This window comes from Mobula hypostoma, chromosome 9, assembly GCF_963921235.1.
Source record: "Mobula hypostoma chromosome 9, sMobHyp1.1, whole genome shotgun sequence".
Lineage (NCBI taxonomy): Eukaryota > Metazoa > Chordata > Chondrichthyes > Myliobatiformes > Myliobatidae > Mobula > Mobula hypostoma.
In genome coordinates this window covers 56,196,802-56,217,565 of record NC_086105.1, presented here as the reverse complement: position 1 = coordinate 56,217,565, position 20,764 = coordinate 56,196,802, and the positions used below count along the sequence as shown (strand labels likewise).

At 46.1% G+C, this 20,764-nt stretch overlaps 1 protein-coding gene across 4 annotated transcripts in view; it reads left to right on the top strand.

Annotated features, from left to right (window-relative positions):
- Window positions 1–20,764, top strand: part of prickle1b (prickle homolog 1b) — a 172,142-nt gene that overhangs the window by 107,728 nt on the left and 43,650 nt on the right. Inside the window, exon 1 of one of the 4 annotated variants that reach the window (XM_063058343.1) lies at window positions 19,238–19,511. The exons of 2 other annotated variants lie outside the window; for them this stretch is intronic. The gene's annotated coding sequence lies outside the window, so the exon portion shown is untranslated. Of the gene's footprint in view, window positions 1–19,237; window positions 19,512–19,969; window positions 20,100–20,764 lie in introns of those variants that run through there. One more of the 4 variants, XM_063058344.1, reaches the window with a different exon arrangement.

Here is a 20,764-nt window from a genome sequence, read left to right as displayed (position 1 = left end):
ATATACTAACTCCTTACAGACGGCTGCAGGGGATTGAAAACCCAGCAGTGATCGCTGATGCTGTAAAGTGATTGCGCTAACCACTAGCCTATCAAGCCCCCCTCTCTCCCTGATCACATGGCCCCACTTCCACTTCTTCCTTCTTCAAAATTCTCCTTTAATTAGGCTCTTGGTCATCAGCTTTCTGTCTCTGTGTCCTGGTGTGTTCGGTAACACTGCTCGGATGCATTGGGTGCATTACCTATATCACTAGGCTGTGGCCACTGCAGGCAGACACTGACCGGGAACATCACACCAACTGACTCCTGTCCTTCTGACAGGGCTGGGAAGTGTTGGGAAATGAAGTACAAGTTCCCGTTCCTCTGCTGGGACATGCCGGTGCATGGAGTCAGTGTGGATGTGGGTGGTCTGCACAGCCACTGAAGCCTGAGGCCTAAAGGGAACGCAGGGCCACTAGGCAAAGCGACAATCACACGGCAGCTTCCTCAGTAACTCTCTGGAGGAATGCCCTTTCATTTCAAGAGTTTTAATAAACTGAATTAGTAATCTGCAGTGCAGTTTGCCATCACATAAGACCACAAAACATAGGAGCATTATTAATCCATTTGGCCCATCGACTCGGCTCCACCATTTGATTATTACTGATTTTTTTTCCCTCTCAACCCCTATTCCCCTGCCTTCTCCCCATACCCATAACCTTTGACACCCTTGCTAAATAAGTACCTATTAACCTCTGCTTTAAATATACCCAATGATTTGGCTTCCACAGCCTTCTGTGGCAATAAATTCCACAGATTCACCCACCCTCTGGCTAAAGGAATTCCTCCTCATCTCTGTTCTAAAAGATATTCCTTCTATCCTGAGGCTGTGCCCTCTAGTCCTGGACTCTCCCACTACTGGAAACGCTCTCTGTATGTCCACTCTATCTCAGCCTTTCAGTATTCTGTAGGTCCATATACTTATCCAAACTTCTCTTAAAATCTTGCAATTAAACCCACATCTACCACTTCCACTGTCAGCTCGTTCCACACTCTCACCACCCTCTGAGTGAAGAAGATCCCCCTCAGGTTTCCCTTAAATATTTCACCTTTCACCCTACGCCCATAACTCTAACTCTTAACTCTAGTTTTAGTCTCATTCAACCTAAAAAAAAGTCTGCTTGCATTTACCCTATGCAAAGTTCTCTTCATTTTGTCTACCTCTATATGATCTCCCCAATTCTCCTGCACTCCAGAGAAGAACGTCCCAACCTATTCAATCTTTCACATTTGTGGTTACAACTGCGAGTGCAGATGATACAGTCACGAGTGCAGAGCAGGTAGACCAATAAAACGCAAGACAAAGTCAACTGGAAGATCAAGAGTTCATTTTATTGTACAAGAGATCCTTCCAAGAGTCTGATAGCAGTGGGATAGAAGCTGACCGTGCACCTGGTGGTTCTTGTTTTCCAAACTTTTGTCCTTCTGCCGGATGGGAGGGGACAGAAGAGAGAATGAACAGGGTGAGATGGTTCTTGGATTATGCCACTGCTTTATTGAAGTAGCAGGAAATGTAGGAGGAGTCAGTGGGGGGGCGGGCGGCGGAGAGGCTGGTTTGCGTAATGGACTGGACAGGGATGCGGACTTGGGCAGGGCAGTTGCTGTACCGACGCGGATGTGTGAATGCTCAGAAGGCTGCTCGAGAGCTTGTACCAAGATGCAAACAGTGTTACCATCACGAGGTGTCAAAAAAATAACAGAAGCTGTAGTTCCAAGCTAAGGGGCTGGTCAGTTAAAACAGAGGTGCATGAAAGTCCCCCTTCACGAAAGGTGGTGACACTCTGTGCCTGTGATGCTGCTGTAAGTAAGATCTTCATTACTGCTCATGCAGGGATGTACTTGGCCCAATGACAATAGACTTGACTTTGACTTTCAATCTCTAGATTTCTCTATCCCACGAGGCTGGATCAATACAAATACTTCATGTGGAGGGAGGTAGATATTTTGAAACGTTGAGGTCTTGGGGAACTGGCCAAGGAGCTGAGGCCCACGTAGACCAGCCGGGATGCTATAGAATGGTGGGGTGGGTTTGAGAGCCCTGGTGACCCACTCCTGCTCCTCAGTGTGCAGGTGAGCACAGAGCAGACCACAGCTTGAGTTCACCTGAAACAAACAGGTGCCGTTACCCAAGCACTCCAGAGGAAAGCTGTAGTATCACCTTTAACAAGCACTTGACTGTTGGGCTCCTGTCCATTTTCTACCATTTAGCTTTTTTGCCACATATTCAGTCTGGGACCGAGTGGATTCATGGATATCTCGAACCCCAGTAACCACTCACCTCTGTTCCGCCCCTCCACCCACCTTTTTCTTTGCTTTCCCTCATTCTGGTGGTTTTCTCACCCCTTCCCTTCTCTCCTCCCCCTCCTCCTGACCTGCCCATCACCTCCCTCTGGTTCCCCACCTCCTTCCCTTTATCCCATGACCCACTGTCCTCTTCCAGTAGATCCCATCTTCTTCAACCCTTTTTACCTCTGACGCTATCACCTCCCAGCTCCTCACAACTTCCCCCTCCTCACCCACCCACCTTCCCTCTCGCCTGCCGGCCTGCACTCTTTCCCACCCCCTTCGTCTCCTGATTCTGGCTTCCTTTCCAGCCCAGATGAACAGCCTCAGCCAAAACATCGACTGCTTATTCCGCTCCGCGGACACCGCCTGACTTGCTGGGTTCCTCCAGTATCTTGTGTGTGTTGCTCAACATTACCAGCATTGGCAGGAGACCTTGTGTCTCCAACAATTGGCCTCCTTAAGTAAAATTGGGCACTGTGCGGCAGCGTGGCAATTAGTGCGACGGTCTACAGTGCCAGTAATCACCCACTGAGGTTCAATTTCTGCCTCTGTCTGTATGTTTTCCCCATAACGTTCTGAGGTTCCACTGCTGGCCCAGTTCCCTGCCACATTCCAGGGATGCAGGGTGAGGGTTAGCGGGTTGTGGGCATGCAGAGTTGTCACTGGAAGCGTGCTGACACCTGCGGGCTGCCCCCAGCACAATCCTCGGACTGTGCTGGCCGTCGTTGCAAACAACACGTTTCACACATTCCACCGTACGTCTCGATTTTGGGTCTACATGTGACAAGTACCGCTAATCTTTAAAATCTTGCAAAAAAAAATGACCTGAACAGAATCAGAATCAAGTTGATTATCACCAGCAGGTGATGTGAAACTTGTTAACTTAGCAGCAGCAATTCAATGCAATACATAATCTAGCAGAGAAAAAAAAATAAAATTTTAAAAGTAATAAATAAACAAGTAAATCAACTGCACATATTGAATAGATTTAAAAAACATTTAAAAACAGAAATACTGTATATTAAAAAAAAGTGAGGTAGTGTCCAAAGCTTCAATGTCCATTTAGGAATCGAATGGCAGAGGGGAAGAAGCTGTTCCTGAATCACTGAGTGTGTGTCTTCAGGTTTCTGTACCTCCTACCTGATGGTAACAGTGAGAAAAGGACATGCCCTGGGTGCTGGAGGTCCTTAATAATGGACACTGCCTTTCTGAGACACCGCTCCCTAAAGGTGTTCTGTGTACTTTGTAGGCTAGTGCCCAAGACGGAGCTGACTAGATTTACAACCTTTTGCAGCTTCTTTCGGTCCTGTGCAGTAGCCCCTCCATACCAGACAGTGATGCAGCCTGTCAGAATGCTCTCCACGATACAACTATAGACGTTTTTGAGTTTATTTGTTGACATTGAGTTTGGGATTCACAGTAAAAAGAATGTTGGGTTAATAGAATTTATGCGGTGATTTTGTTTAAAATAGCTGCATCGTTAGGAGTATCTCATTAAGAGAAGTTAACCTTTTCTTTATTGTCTTAAGCCTTGCCTTTCCCACTAATCAGATTCTAATTTATTCAAAAAGGGTTTGAAACAATTCAGACAGCCCATGCCTTGCATGTCTCCTCAAAAAGAAAAATGTCTGGATGTGTACTGAGCCAGTGGCCTGGGCAAGTGAATAAATTCCTCATTAATTATATGACCTTTAATTCTGGGTGTCTACACAAAAAGAAACTATGCTGCTTCATTGAAAGCAAGACCTTTCTGCATTTTCCTGCCCCATGGATATTGCACTAATAAATTATCTTTGATAATGACTTCCCTTGGGAAGGAAACTCAGCAGCTAGTCGTAGGAAGAGGAAATGGGAAATAGGTGTTCACAGATAAATAGTCGATGTCTCTGAGGAAACAGCTTGCTGGCCTTTGCGTGGTCCACGAAACGAGGCCCCAAAGTCGCAACAAGGCCTTTCTCGGAGCAGGATGGGACACACCTTGAGGTCCCAAGGAAATGAAAACGGCAGCCAGTGCAATCGTTTTCGCCCTAGTGGGAGCTGTCACCAGCTCTGGCCAGGAGCCAAACAAGTCAAAATGATTTATATCTACAAGCTGTCTCTTTGAAAGTGCACTCGAAGACAGCTCGCTTCTTTCATTCATGGTCTAGCGCTATTCAATCTCCCCACCCTCTCACGAACACTCACACCAAACACACATCCCTGGTCAGAGTATCTGTTATGGCCTCAAACCAATGTTTGTTTTAACAAAAGTAGTTATTATGCTTTCTACTTTTCTGTCCGTGTCCTGACAGAAGTTGACCTTACTAAGGACTATAAAATCATAAGCGACTTAGATAAGGCAAATAGCCATCTTGTTTTCCCCGGGGCAAGAGAGTCCAAAACTAGCGGACATAGGTTTGTTATTCCATATCCATCATTTAACCTCTAATTTTATTTTAATATATAATTCTTACTCTTTATAATTGCTGATCGTTGTTTTTTTGTTGCCGTGGCCAATACACCACAGCAAATTGCTAATCTATGTAAATATGTATGGTGAATAAAGTTGATGCTCGATCCCTGAAAAGGGACACATCTAAAGGGATGAGGTCTTTTTCCCCGCAGTGGGCAGGCAAATGGAATGAGCTCCAAGAGAGTGTGGTAGAGGTGGGCACCATTATGACATGTAAAGGACACCAGGACAGGTACACAGAAGGGAAAAGTTTAGTGGATGGGCCAAATGTAGGACAGATACACAGAAGGGAAAGGTTTAGCGGATGGGCCAAACATAGGCAGATTGAATTTGGTATGAACGAGCTGTGCTGAATGACTCTGTTACAACATCTTGCATCTGATTAGGGGCAGCACAGTAACACAAGGCTGCTACAGCACCAGCAACCCAGGTTCATTTCCCGAGCTAGCTGTAAGGAGTTTGTACGTTCTCCCTGTTTCCTCCGGGTGCTCTGGTTTCCTCCCACATTCCAAAGACAGACAGACTGGTTAGTGTGTTAACTGGTCACATGGGTGTAACTGGACAGTGTGGCCTCATCGGACCGGAAGGGTTGTATCATGCAATAAAAATAAATAAAGTGACAGTGATGGTTGTGTTAAACTTAGAAAGGTTTATTGTAGCAAATATCAAAGAGTTTTATCATGGGTCATGGATTGGTACTAAAGCCCCAAGCTCTCTCCTGGCCGTGGTTCAAGTTCCACTGCTGCTAACTGGAGATAAACTAAATCTGGCACTCGTGTAGGGTTCCTGTACCACCGGAGCTGAGAGAAAAGTGGGCAGAGAGAAGCTCCCCGTTAGTACCCTTGGCTAAAGTTACTCCTTCAGCCCAGAGCCTTACAACAGTGTGCCCGCTCATCTTTGTGCTGCAGCTGGTGGGAGAAAGCTGCCTGCTAGTTGCCCAAAGTACACCAGTGACTACACTTGCAAAGTACTTAATTCACAGTAACACACTTGGGACATCCTGCACTTCTGAAAGATAATATAAGTGCACAATACCTTTTTGCTCATTGATAACAGTAAGGGAATAAAGTGTGTTTTGCCATGCTCATTAACAACACACACACACATACAGAACACACACAGACCCACACAACAGAAACAAACATGTACAAACATGTGCACATACACAGACATACGCACGCAGATTCAAACATGTACAAACACACATACAAGTATGCACACAAACTCAAGTCTGACTGTCAACTTCCATGTACAGCAATGCACGTCCTTCAATCAATCTTCAAATTTTATTTTAGTTAACAAATCAGAGAAGTGATCTGATTCTCTACGTCAACTGCGTCATCATCTCTGCTCTGGCAGTTTTTTGTTAACTTACAATTAATTTTGTGTATCTCTATTGTCTCCTTGAGTGCAAGGATTGCCCGTCCCCTGTGGTACTGCAGTGAATTCCTTTAACTCTGCAGTGATGTTCTCATCTTCTCAGTATTATAGAAGTCAGAGGTTGGCAAAGAAATGCCTCTGTTGCTGATAATCTTCACTGACCCTGGTTTTTAAGACCAGGTTCTGGTCAGCTAAATACAACACTTGTAGTCCTCCTCCCCCGCCCCCTCACCACACCTCCTTATAGTGGTTTCTGACCCCTTCTTTTCCAGTCCTGCTGAAGGGTCTCAGGCCAAAATGTTGGCTATCTATTTCTCTCCATAGATGCAGACTGACTTGCTGAGTTCCTCCAGCATTTTGTGTGTGTTGCTAAAGATTTCCAGCATCTGCAGAATCTCTTGTGTCTGTGCTTTGGTGAACTGGGGAGAGGCCCCTCAGAATTCTTCCTGCCACTTCAAGATTGACATCTGTTGGGTGATGTTTATTCTGGGCTTCCACATTAACACGCACATTCTTAACAATCTCAACAAGTTAATGGCTCATTACAGCTTCCTACCACAACATAAGCAAATGCCATGTCAGTAATTACGTTCCGTAGATACATATTACCACCCTTGGTCAACAGTAGGTCACTGCTTCAAGCTCCAGTACAGAGATCTGCTCACCTAATCTGAGCTGTCGTGCGGAAGCAGCTCAGAATCAGAACCGGTTTATTGTCACTGAAATTATGTTGCGGATTTTGTGTTTTTTTTTTGTGGCAGCAAGGCATAAAAAATTACTATTAAGTTACAATAAGAAATCAAATAAACACCTAGTGTAAAAGAGGTAGTGTTCATGGGTTCATGGACCATTCAGAAATCTGATAGCAAAAGGAAAGAAGTTGTTCTTAAATAGTTGTATGTGGGTCTCCAGGCTCCTTTACCTCGTACCCAATTGTAGTATGAAAAGAGGGCATGTCCCGGATGGTAAGGGTCCTTAATGATGGATACTGCCTTCCTGAGGTACGGTCGCGTTGGTGGGGAGGCTTGTGCCTGTGCCGGAGCTGGACGAGTCTACAACTCTCTGTAACCTCTTTCCATCCTGTACGTTGCAGCCTCCATACCCAATAGTGATGCAACCAGTCAGAATGCTCTCCATGGTAGAGCTGTAGAAAGCCTTGGCGACCTATCAAATCTCCTCAAAATCCTAATGAAGCATATTCACTGGCGCATCATCAGTATGTTGGGCCCAGGATAGACTCTCTGAGATGCTGACGCCCAGGATCTTGCGGCTGCTCACCCTTTCCACTGCCCACCCCTCGGAGAGGGCTTCCCCTCCCCGAACTCCACAATAAATACCTTGGTCTTGCTGACGTTGACTGTGAGGTTACTGTTGTGATATGCCTCAAGGTGTCAGATGCTTCCTGCTTGGCTTATCTCAGTGATATCACGTACCGCCGTGAAGCCAGGTTCACTGAGAACCGAAGCACCATCCACCACTTTGCAGGATGCGTGGCTGCAAAGGCCTTCTGGTCAAGATGGCACCTGGGTCGAAATCTTCCAGATAGCAAATGAAAATATCTTCTTTGCTACTTTTACGTCTGTTTTTCACCCTAAATATGTTTCTGGGACTGGTAGAGCCTGCAAGTTATAGTTTGGAGACTGTTTGAGTGATCCAGTGTTTTGCTGTCTCCGAGAAGATTCTGGGAAGCGAGCACCTACTCAGATGGCCTTGATGTGAAGGATCTTCGAGACAGGGCGCAAGCTGATATTTGACTCCATTTTGCCATTGATAGCGTCCTTTAATCGCTGATTAAAGCATCAAGGAAGATTGAGACATCGAGGCGAATGCAGAGGTGAAAGTTTCAGCGCCAACTGCCTGCCTTTTGACCGCTGCCGGAGAAGGAGTCTGTGAGAGGCCTATCACTGTGTGGCTCGCTGTGGCAGGTGGGTAGGCCTCTGCCTCGTGTGGTGTCCCACTCTTTTGATGAATGTTGGTGATATCATAGGATGGTATCTTAGTTCTGCATTTATGAATTGGACTACTGCGGTTTTAGACTGTGGACTTTTTCAGACTTGTGGTTTTTATATTCTGTGTTTTTTTAAATCACTTCTTTTCCGTTTTGTTGTGCGAGGGGAGTGTTTAGGGGTTGTTGTTCTGTTCGTGCTCAGTTAGTTTTTTGTGTGGGGGAGGGGTAGTTTTTTGGTGGTGGATGTTCTTGTTCAGTTTTGTACAGGGAGAGGGTTTTTTGGGGGGGTTGATGATTGAGATGACATTCTTTTTTGTACTGGTGGGAGTGTCGGTTTGAAGTTTCTCTCTGAATGACTTTCATGGTCTTTCTTTGTTTTGTTGCTATTTGGAGAAGACAAATTTCAAAGTTATATATGAACACATGCTTTGATAATAAATCATTAGACTTATAAATTCATCGGAGTCATAGCGCAAAGATTTTTACGCTCTCATGTTGTGGGACGGATGCAAGATTTAAATAAATTCAAATTCAAATGAACCTTTGGAAAGAAGTGCAGTGGCCTTTGTCGAGGTTCCCAACCAAAGTTCAAATGTAAGTTTATTACAGATGGATGACCAAGGGCTTTGCATCTATGGACTGCTTCTAGAATCACACACAGGGACAATTCTCCACTGCTACCAGAGGACTATCAACCTAGTGAACACTGTCTGGCACGAGGAAATCCGCAGATGCTGGAAATTCAAGCAACAGGCACAAAATGCTGGTGGAACGCAGCAGGCCAGGCAGCATCCATAGGAAGAAGTACAGTCGACGTTTCGAGCCAAGAGTCCTGACAAAGGGTCTCGGCCCGAAATGTCGACTGTACTTCTTCCTATAGATGCTGCCTGGAACACTGCCTGGTCTGTCTGAGGCTTACTGTTCCTCCAGGGTGAGATGAATCTTCCAAGAACCAGGACCAGGGGCAGCAAGATGCTGAAGCTGTGTACAGTGATTGCGAAGGTTCCTCAGGGAGCGAGAACTTCTCCAGCCAATGTGTTCTCCCGATTTCCCCTTTCTGAAGTCCACAATCAGCTCTTTGGCTTGCTGACCTTGAGTAAAATGTTTTTGTGACAGCACTCAACCGGCCAATCCACCTCACTCCTGTACACTGACTATAAGTGAAGCAACTCCAGCAACAGCTGGCATCTGTATAGCATCACTAGTATAAAAGGTGGTCTTTCAACTGACTGACCAAAAATGGATTCAGCCAAAGGAGACAAATGGGCAATCAGGTAAGGCTGGGTTGGAGAGGAAAATTATAAAGAGGAAAGAAATGTGGAGAATCAAGGGGATTTCAGAGTTTTGTGTTTTATACAGCCAACCTCTGATTAATCCTGTCCACTAGATTACAACACTCTGCTGTCCCTGACTTGGAATCGGTGGGCTGTGAATTCAACGTAACCTCCCAGTAACTGCACGTGTCCCTTGTCCCGGGTGTGATCGCAAACTGATCGAGCTCAGTGTGTGTGGGCTGCGGTTTCCCTCGGGCCGAATCCGAGATGGGATTGGAATCCAGATGTCTGCAACTGAACAACTCCGGCCACTGTGTCTCACAGCCAGCTCTCGCTCTGGATATTTCTGACCTGCAAGCCAAGCATTCCTGATCCTTGGTGAATTGTAGAGGTTCTCGTGAATAAAAGTGCTTGTGTAGAGCTGATGTAATTTTCATGTCGGTATTTATTTCAAAGAGAATTATTTTATTATGGTCATGTACATTTATAATACCCCATTGTGCCTGTGTTTACATGCTGGAATTTATATTTTCATTTACACGACAGGAATTTCAAGCCACAATGTTTCTTTGAACTAGTACCAAGAAGTGGGAGTTCTTTTGCCCCATATTAAATCCATCACAAAGCATCTCTGCATTTTTATTGTAAACCTGCAAGACGGTAATGTCTTCAGATGAACACAAATGGGGCTTATTATTTGCACATACCCTGCAGATTTCACTTCATTGGTACTTTTGTCACATCTGCTCAGCTCATCCACCCAGTATAAGTGCTTGTTTGGTAGCAGATGATTATAGTTTTGTTTTTCTTGTATATATGCAATTTACATTCTTGCATAGGAAACCAAATTTGTGAAGTAGAGTTACCCTAATGATGGGTTTGACTTTCAGATTCCAATTTCTGGAATGAATTTCAACTTCCTTCTTCCGCAAGTATTCTCAAGGATCGGTTGCTTTGGGGGTTGGTTGCTCTTATTCAAGTGTCAGTGAGGCAGTTGCGAACATCACAATTCACACCCACAACTCATTGTAGCAGAGAGAATCCTCAATTTTACCTTCACACAGACACGTGCCTGCTCCTCCACATTCTTTCCAAAAGCGATCACTCCATTTGGATCAAAGTGAGGAGGTTTAGCCACAAGCTCTCATCCAGACCCAGGGGCACGGGGTCAAGTATGCTCCGTGTGGCCCTGCATCTGCGTTACCCTTAGTGTTGTATTTCTCATCAGACCACTAGAGGATCTAACACCTTTCACCTTATCGAATGCTCGTCGTACAGATGTAGCTATCGATGTGACTGTGCTAGCACCATAAAATACTGAATCCTTGTCAATGGGTTAGAGCTGACATTACTGTTCAGACAGTCCAGGTGGAGGGCGCTGTTGTGATGGACAATGAATGGTCATCCCCACGTCTCAAGGTGTATCTGAAGCCAGAGGCTGGCACCGGGAATATAACTTACAGCATTGATATCTATAAAAGTCACAGAACACAGCACGGTACAAGCCGATAATGTTGTGGCAACTTTTTAATAATATTATTCTCAAATCAATTTAACCCTTCCCTCCTACATAACCCCCAATTTTTCTATCATCCATGTACCTATCTAAGAATTTCTGAAATGCCTCTAATGTAATCTGACTCTGCGACCACCACCCCAAGCAGGACGTTCCATGCATTTACCACTCTCTGTGTGGAAAAAAATACTTACCTCTGACTCCCCCCCCCCATACTTTCCTCAAATCACCTTAAAATTATGCCCCCTTGCATTAACCATTTCCACCCTGGGAAAAAGTCTCGGGCTGTCCACTCAATCTCTGCATTTTTATTATCTTGTATATCTTTATCAAGTCATTTCTTGTTCTTCTTCACTCCATAGAGAAAAGTGGTAGCTCACTGAATCTATCCACATAAGACATGTTCTCTGATCCAGGCAACATCCTGGATATTTCTGTAAAAAATCATTCGCTGCTTCATTTGGCCGTAAAGATAATTATTATGTATCTTTTTATTATGATGGAGTTTAAAGAGATTACGGGAGGCAATGCATGCTGCTTTGCTATCTTGGTTTGCACTTCTGTTGGATTCTGCGTAATTTTGTCATGCTAAAGTATGATTCATTAAACACCAATGGATGCTCCACAGACTGGTACAATTCCATTTGGATGACTCCATTCCACCAACCTGCAAATTAGGAACAGTGGAAGGCCACTCAGCCCTTCTACCCTGCTTGCCCCATTCAGTAAGATCACCTCTGCATTAGTTATTGGATCCGTCTGCTCTACACTGGCATCTGTAGTGCAGTCCAAATCAATAAGTGGGAAACAGATATCTTCCTCATTAAGCCTGGAGTCAGGCAGGGTTGCCCATTCTGTTCTCTATCGTTTGTGTGCAGTATACAACCCTTTGCCAAAGCCGTCAAGAAGGAACCAGGTGAGAACCTCCCTCTCCAAGGACAATGTCACCATCTTCTGCTCAGATCCAAGCTCAGTTCGCAGACTGATTTAAGTTGGCATCAGGGGCCAGAGTTAGCCACACGAGGAGTGAAGCCATGATCTTCGGTTAATCGGCCCAACCGATTCTGTGTCCCCTTCGCCATCAGGTCCAATTATGTGAAGGTGCTGGGGATCTGGTTCAAAGGGGCTGAGCCATGCAACAAGAATTGGCTGGAGCAGATTGGGAAGGTAAAACAGAAACTGGGACCGTGGGGGAGGCGTTCACTACCGATAACTGTGAAGAACCTGGCCGTCAAGTGTGAGGTTCTCTCAGGACTGAAGTACTTGGTGTAGGCATGGCCCAAATTTCACTTCTCCAGCTTGGGAATCACCCAAGCTGTCTTCAGATTATGGAATGGGTCAGAAGGGTCATGATGCACGAGTCCCTGGACAACAGCGGCAAAAACATACCTAGTGTTCCCCTTACCCTGATGACCACCATCATGCGTGGCTGCATCAGGCTGTGTGGGGAACCTAACTTCATGGGTACCGAGCACCGTACCAACGCATGCAGAGGTTCTCTCTGTTCCTGGGGTTTGCGAGGGATGGGTCTAGCCCCATTGCCACACTACGTGGAAGATTTCTTCCAGACCAACACCTTTGACCACCAGTCCATCAGGCAGCGGTCAGCACCGAACATCCTGCAGACACTACAGGAGAAGGACTTGATGGATACAGTGGGGTGTTTTCCTGAGCAGACTATCCAGACTAACTGGCAGAACGCCTCATTGACAGACCTCACCAACAGGAACCAAGGCCTTGCCTGGCTGGCGGTGAGAGGGGCCCTCCCAGACACGGTGAAAGTGATGCCCAGAGCATCACTTCCACCGTGTGCTGCCTGCAGGATAACTAATGGGGACAAGAACGTTGCTTACCTCCTTGCAGACTGTGGGTTTGGGAAGAGGGTGTGGAGAAAGACGCAAGAGCCCATCCCAAGCAGCTGCGTGACAGAGGGCTCTCTGATCTACCGATCCCCAGGGCTACACGAGGAGACAAACATCGGGTGCTGCTGGCAGATCGTTCCCCTCGGGGAAGGATGCCCTTTGATCTGCCCGAAACTTGTTAGTCTGCCAGTACCCCGAGGTGCCGAGACAGGAGTGCTGCTGATTGGTAAACTCCAGGCTGCAGGCGTACGTGCGAAGGAAGAGCTCGTCAAGGAAGGACCACAGTACAGGGCTCTTCCGCCACTGGAAAGGGAGAAGCCAAGTTGGGTGAGGAAGCCCCTCGATCATTGTGGTAGTGTACCACCACAAGGGCCACATGAATGACAACAGTCCTATTTGTTTTAAGGAATATGATAGAGCATGATGTAACACATTGACTATGAATATAAGAATGAAAGGCATTGCACAGTTTATTCTTGTACATGTTTTTTAGTATGAATGAAGTTTACTTTGATATAAAAAAAGCTGCTGGTATTTTGGGCTTGCTTGATTGGAATCGGTTTATTATCGTCCCATGTGCTGAGATACAGTGAAAAGCTTTCAACTCAAACCATTACACAGCGCTGTGAGGTAGAAGTTACAGAATGCAGAGTCAAGTGTAACAGCTGCAGAGAACGGGCAGTACAGACAGACAATAAAGTGCAAGATAGTAATGAGGTAGAGTGTGAGGTCAAGAGTCCATCTTATCCTACTAGGGAGCTATTCAATTGTCTTATATCAGTGGGGTAGAAGCTGTCCTTCGAGCCCGGAGTTCTGTGCTTTCAGGATTCTGTATCCTCTCCCCTATGGAAGAGGGGAGAAGAGAGAATGTCTGAGGTTGGTGAGTCTTTGATTATGCTGACTGATTTACTGAGGCAGCAAAAAATGTAGACAAGGTCCGTGGAGAGGAGTCTGGATCTCGTGATGTGCTGTGCTGCATCCACCTCTACAGTTTCTTGCGGTCACATGTAAAGTTGTTGCCACACCAAGCCGTCAGGCATTCAGCGAGGCTGCTTTCTACAGTGTTTGTCAATAAAAATTGGTCAGGGTCGAAGGGGACTTGGCAAATTTCTTTAGACTTTTGAGGAAGTAGAGGCATTAAAATTTAAGTAAAGTTATTATCAAAGAACATATATGTCAACATATGCAACCCTGAGATTAATTTTCTTGCTGGCATCCACAGTAAATCCAAAGAAACACAACAGAATCAATGAAAAAGCACACTCAAGGTGGACAAACACCAATGGCAAAAGTTAATAAACTGTACAAATACAAAAAGAAAAAATAATAATAAATAAATAAGCAATAAATATCAAGAACATGAGATGAAGAGTCCTTGAAAGTGGGCCTGTAGGTAGTGGGATTAGCTCAGTGTTGGGGTGAACAAAGTTAAGTGATTCAAGAGCCTGATGGTTGGGGAAGTAACTGTTCCTGAACCTGGTGGTGTGAGTCCTGAGGCTCCTGTACCTCCTTCCCGACAACAGCAGCAAGGAGAGAGAGCATGGCCTGGGTGGTTGGGGTCCTTGATGATGGATGCTGCTTTCCTACAATGGTGCTTCTTGCAGATGTACTCAATGGTGGGAAGGGCTTTACCCTTGTTGGACTGGGCAGTATCCACTACTTTTTACAGGATTTTCCATTCAGGGGCATTGGTGTTTCCATCCCAAGCCGTGCTGCAACCAGTCAGTTAACTCTCCACTGCACATCTTGGCTGTGATGTTTATGTGGATGGGCGAGGACAGGCAATTGGTGCTTTTTACTCCTAGGAAATTGAAACTCTCATCCTCTCAACCTCAACACCATTAATGTAGACAGGAGCATATGCACCACCCGCTTCCTGAAGTCAATGGCCAGCTTTTTAGTTTTGCTCACATTGAAGGATGTTGTTGCCATGATACCATTACCAAGATCTCTATCTCCTTCCTGTACTCCAACTCCTCTGCAAATCTGGTATTATCCGCCAACTTATAGATGGAGTTAAAACAGAATCTGGCCACAGTCACGAGAGTACAAGGAGTAGAATAGGGGTCTGAGGACACAACCTTGTGATGCACTGGCGTTTAGAATGATTGTGGGGGAGGTGTTACTACCTGTCCTCACTGTTGGTTAGGAAGTCAAGGATCTGAAGTTCAAAGTTCAGAGTAAATTTATTTTAAAATTACATATACTACCTTAAGATTTATTTTCTTGCAGATATTTACAGGAAAATAAAGAAATACAATAGAATGTATGAAAAACTATAACAAAGTCTGACAAACAACCAGTGTGCAAAAGAAGACAAATTGTACAAATAATAAAAAAGTGAATAAATAATACTGAGAACATGAGTTGTAAAGTCCTTGAAAGTGAGTTCATAGCTTGTGAAAGTCAGTTCAGAGTTGAGGTGAGTGAAGTAAGTTATCCACACTGTTTCAGGAGCCTGATGGTCATAGTGTAATAACTGACCCACCAGTTCAGGAACAGTTACTACCCCTCAACCATCAAGCTCTTGAACCAGAAATTACTTTCCTCATCTTCACTCACTCCATCACAGAACTGGTCCCACAACCTATGGGCTCACTTTCAAGGACTCTTCACCTCATGATCTTGATACTTATTGTTTATTTGTTCATTATTTTCTTTCTTTTTGTATTTGCGCAGTTGCTTGCCTTTTGCACATTGGTGTGTTACTGAATTGTTGGGTGCAGTCTTTCATTGACTCTGTTTTGTTTCTTTGTACTTACTGTGAATGCCCGCAAGAAAATGAACCTCAGGGTGGTATCTGCTGACATGTACTTTGATAACAAATTTATATTGAAATTTGAAGCTGCAGTGTGGGGTTCAGTTGCAAAGGGAGGTATTATCCTCATGGCAGGGGTTTTAACCAGTTTCTCTACAGTTGGCTGCTTGGATTTGATGGTGTTCATGTTGGGAGGGAGCATTTCAGGTGCATCTCATGGTATAAATAGGAATGGATGGGGCAAGCCATGGAATGGGAAGATGATGAGCAGTAGGTTAAGATGTTGCTGTTGCTAGTAACTAAAAGCATTGTGATGATGTTCCCACTAGTTTAAAACGGTCCTGTAATGTAAATGAGGCATAAACTACAACTGGTATCGATGGAGTAAGTGGGTCTCAGTCACACAGCTCTCAGCACTGGAAAAACCTTTAGTGAGAAGCTTTCCATCTGGACTGTATACCTAAGGTAATTGCTTGTGTGAAAAACATAGAAGTGGCTAAAGGCAACAAACAGTGAACTATTTATCTTTCCTTTCCTTTGTTCCTAGCTTGTCCTTATCTCTGTGGTTTACATTCTAGGTAGAGTGGCCCCTTTGCCACACTGCTGGGCTTTTTGTTTGAAGTTAAACCGCAAGATGAATGAGCAGATTTGGGCCATTCGGCCCATCGAGTCTGCTCTGCCCTCCATTTTGGCTGATTTATTATCCCTGTCAATCCCATTCTCCTGCCTTCTCCCTGTAGCATGTGCTACCCCTCTAATCAAAAGCCTATCAGCCCCTGCTTTAACTATACTCAATGTCCTTGTATTCTGAGATTGTGCCCTCTGGTCCTAGACACCCCCAATATAAGAGTCATCCCCTTCATGTCCCCTCTAGGGGTCCACAGGTAGGGGTCATGGCATAAAAAAATTTGGGATCACCTGATCTAGGCCTTTCAATATTTGATATATTTCAATGAGATCCACCCCCCTTGCCCCATTCTTCTAAATTCCATTGAGTACAGGTCCAGAGCCATCAAACGCTCCTCATATGTTAACCCTTTTATTTCCATTAACTGACAGAAACTTTCACTGGCACAGAGTCAGAGTGGAAACATGAAGGCAGAGATCTTCTGCATTAGCATTGTTCAATGGGGAACCTAAGACTGGAACCTTTGTGTCCTTACACAGTTGTCGTTCCTCGGAGAGTAGCTTACGAAAGGAGTCTGTCTCTCTGCAGTAAGCCACGGTCGTACAAAGGACTCTGCTCTCCTGACTCAGCCCACCTGACTGGAAGCAGAGGACTGGGCGTGGATCCAAACCTCCACGTCTGCTCCACCATCAATCACACCATGAGGGATGCCAGCATCCATCCCCTCATGTGCTTACTTGACAGAAATCTCTTACCCTGCATCAAATGTTCCACTCGTCCTGATGTCCACAGAGTTTTGGGAAGAAGTATGCAGACTTCCACTGTGTTGTGTGCCCAAAGATCCTTCCTGGTTTTGTCCCTGAATAGCTAGACTCTAATTTTAAGATTATGTCCTGTTATTCTGGATTGGTGAAAGAAACTTGCACTCTCTCTATCTGCCCTGTTGACCTGTTTTATCTTCCACAAACACATTTCAGCACTTCATAATCTTCTTGATGTGAATGAGTGCAAGTCATAAACACAAGAGATTCTGCAGGTGCTGGAAATCTTGAGCAACAAACACAGATGGTTATATAACTGGGGGGGGGGAGACAGGCAGTATCTATGGATGTTTTAGGCTGAGATCCTTCATCAGAATTGGAAATGAAGGGGGCAGAAGCCAGAATAACAAGTTGGGAAGGTGTAGGGGGAGCAGTGCAAAATTACAGGTGATGGATAGGACCAGATGAGGGGGAAGGTGGGTGGGGGAGGTGATAGGTGGAAAGGTAATGGGCTGAAGAAATGTGACGGGAGAGGAGAGTGGACAATGAAAGAAAGGGAAGAAGGAGGGAACTAGAGGAAGGAGCTGGGCAGGTGGGAAGAGAAGGAATGAGATGGGAGCCACTAAAGGGAATAGAAAAGAAAGGGAGGAGTGATTACTGTAATTTGGAGAATTTGAGGTTGGAGGCTACCCAGACAGAATTTGAGGTGTTTCTCCCCCAACATGAGTGCAAGCCATTTTATAGATCTGCCCTCACTCATGAAACCTCAAAATCCCAAGAGTTACTGATGTGAACCAAAACTATTCTCATAATAGTTTTAGATACAGCGTAGAAACAGACCGTTCAGCCAATTGAGTGGACAACCCATTTTACACTAATCCTACATTAATCCCGTATTTAATTCTCCCTAAACACTCCCAACACCTCGCTCCAGATCTTACACACTAGCGGCCAGTTAACCTAGCAACCCACACGTCTCCTTTACGTGGGAGAAACCCCATGCAAATTTCACACGGATAGCACCCGAGGTTCGGATCGAACCCTGGTCACTGGCGCTCTGAGCCAGCCGCCCTATCCGCTGTGTCACTCTCACCTCCTCTGGACCCGGAGTCTGCAAACGTTAATCTGTGTGAAGTTGCTGTTTTGCGTTGAAGTGCCCCCTGTGGACCGATGCCAACTAATGGGCTGACAAACGGGTTGGAACTGTCCTCAGCGCGAATTGTCAGTGAGCACACAATGACAGTCCCATTATTGCTGTACTTGTAAATGTTGGAAGTCCATTGTAACCAGAGCTGATCCCCCGATTTGCCTGGGTGTTCTGCGCTGGCCGTTTTAAAGCGAGCAGTCTGATTCTCCTTGGCCACTCGTTTGTAGCAGCGGCGGTGGCATTCAGTGGCTGGGAGCGTGGAGCTCCCGCAGGTACACCATGCCCTTCGGTACTTCAACTAACTTGTGCAGAAGCTTTCCTGTTCTGAGCTCCAGGCAATCAAATAGGTCAAGTCATAAAGTAGGTACTGCAGGCTGAAACCACTGCCTCATTACTAAAAGAATCATGACGATTTGCACCTTAAAGTCCTAATGAAAGGTTTGGTTGCCAATATATTGTACCACCAAATTGGCATCAAGGTAATATTACAGCTATTAACACCTCTGATTAACTACACAGTACACCTCTAACTCCCGACAACTGTTTTTAACATAATGATATGACATTAACTATCTCCACTTCAGGAGGTGATAAAGGAGAGCAGAAGAAAGAGGAAATGAGGTGTAAGGATTCATATGTTAATGACCACTTCAGCGTCTGTGGAGACACGTTCAATTATTCCGGCACAAAGGTGCAGACATGCTGACAGCATTGTTAATTGTGAAGTAGGGCGTTGTGGATAGATCTTCACTCTGTGTGTGTGTGTGAGAGAGAGAATGTGTCTGAATCTGTGTACCTGCGTAAACATGTGTGTGTGTTTCTAAACATGTGTGTGTGTTTCTAAATATGTTTTCGTGTGTGTAGATGTCTGTCACATTGTATGCGTGTTTCTGATTTTGTGTGCGTGTGAACCTATCTGTTTTTCTCTTACAGTTTGTGTGTCTGTGACACTATTTGTGTGTGCCCATCCGTAATTCCGTGTTTTTATTTCAGTTTGTGTTCGTGACTGTCCCTTACTGTATGTATGTGAGTGTAACTGCACTTCTAAGACTGTGATTCTGTCTGATTGTGTCTCACAGTGAGTGTCCGTGACTGTGTCCCTCAGCGTGTGCGCGCGTTTGTAACTGCGCTGCTAAGAGTGTGTTTATCTCTGTGATTTTGCGTCTCACAAGGTGTCCGTGTGGGTGTGTGTTTGTAACTGCGCTTCTAAGACTATGTGTGTATGTCTGTGACTTTGTGTCTCACAAGGTGTCCGTGTGGGTGTGTGTTTGTAACTGCGCTTTGTGTGTGTGTGTGTGTGTGTGTGTGTGTGTAGTAAGGCAGTCAGTAGTCAGTAAGAGGAGGAAGTTTACTTTACTTTCTGGAGCCTTTGTCTGACGAGCATCCCATAAACAGCTCCCCCTCAGACCTCAGCAACCACTATCCCAGAGCAGATAAGGGAAACATTGTTCAGGAGATGAGGTAAGACACACCAGAACAACCCCCTTTAACAGGTTCGAGAATGTGTGGCTTCTCCCGAGGTATGTACGCTGCTGTTTTATAGTTCTGTGACCACCGCCAGTGTGGTACTGCAGGTCCGCGCGAGAAGTTTATTTAAATATGATCACAGGGCTGAAGGCGCTGCAGAATTCCCAGCCATTACGGCCATTAACGGCGGTAAACTGATATCACTTGGATATGTGAGTGCGAGATAGAAATCGCCAGTAAATGTAAAAGGGAAAAGCTCATTTCCCAGAAGAACGGCTTTGGTGAAAGCTCGGCAGGGGCAGCGAGGAAGAGCGATCTTGTGGAATCGATGTGACGGGAGGACCCGGAGCGGGAAGGTGTGTGTGTGTGTGTGTGTGTGTGTACGCGTTGCGTTTCGGGACTCTCTCTCTCTCTCTCTGGGACAGCTGCCTGTGCTGGAGCCCGAGGAAGCTGGGAATGCCATCGGGAATGCGGGGCTGCCTCCCACGCTCGACATCCCTCTGTGAGGGTCTGGTCGGGGGAGGGTGGAGGGAGACGGTTCCACAGCCCGCCTCAGCCACAAAGAGGCGATGTCCAGCTAGGGTAAGTGAACCGCTGGGCTTTCGACGGCGGGTGCCGGGAGCGAGGCAGCGGGCGCCCCTCTCTCCGTGAACTACCGCCCACCCCAGCGCTGGGGCTACGGGAGATCGGGGAGGGGTTTGCGCGGGTGACTCGGGGTGAGCGGCTGGTGTCGCTCCTCGCCTTCCTTTCCAGTGCCCAGAAGCGGCGTTGCGGTGCCTCCACCACACCAAGCTCTCTTAATATCTTCCGGCTATGTGGCGATTGGTACGGGGAAGTGAGTCTAAAGTGTGTGTGAACTTGGCACTACCGGGGGGGGGGTCAACACTGGGGGTGTGGAACTGGCAAAGAGTGTGTGGCAGTCAGCACTGGGGTCGTAGGGGTTACACTGGAGGTTTGAGCTGGGTGTTACCACTGGAGACCAGCACTGGAATGTGGGGGTTGACACTGGGTGTGTGAGGGTCAGCACTGGGGGGGGGGAGGTGTTGGGTTGTCATAGGCCCCTGGCTCTGAGACGAACTCTTGAGGAAGGGTCCGAACCTGGAGCCCTCCTCTGCCCGTTTACTAGGAAAGGGTTAACCATCCAGATGGCGGGGAGCGTATGCTCACCGTGTTGGTTAAAAGCCCTGCTCGCTGGGACCAGAGTGCGTGAGATGATCATCGTAATGGGAGTCCACTCAGGGAGCGAG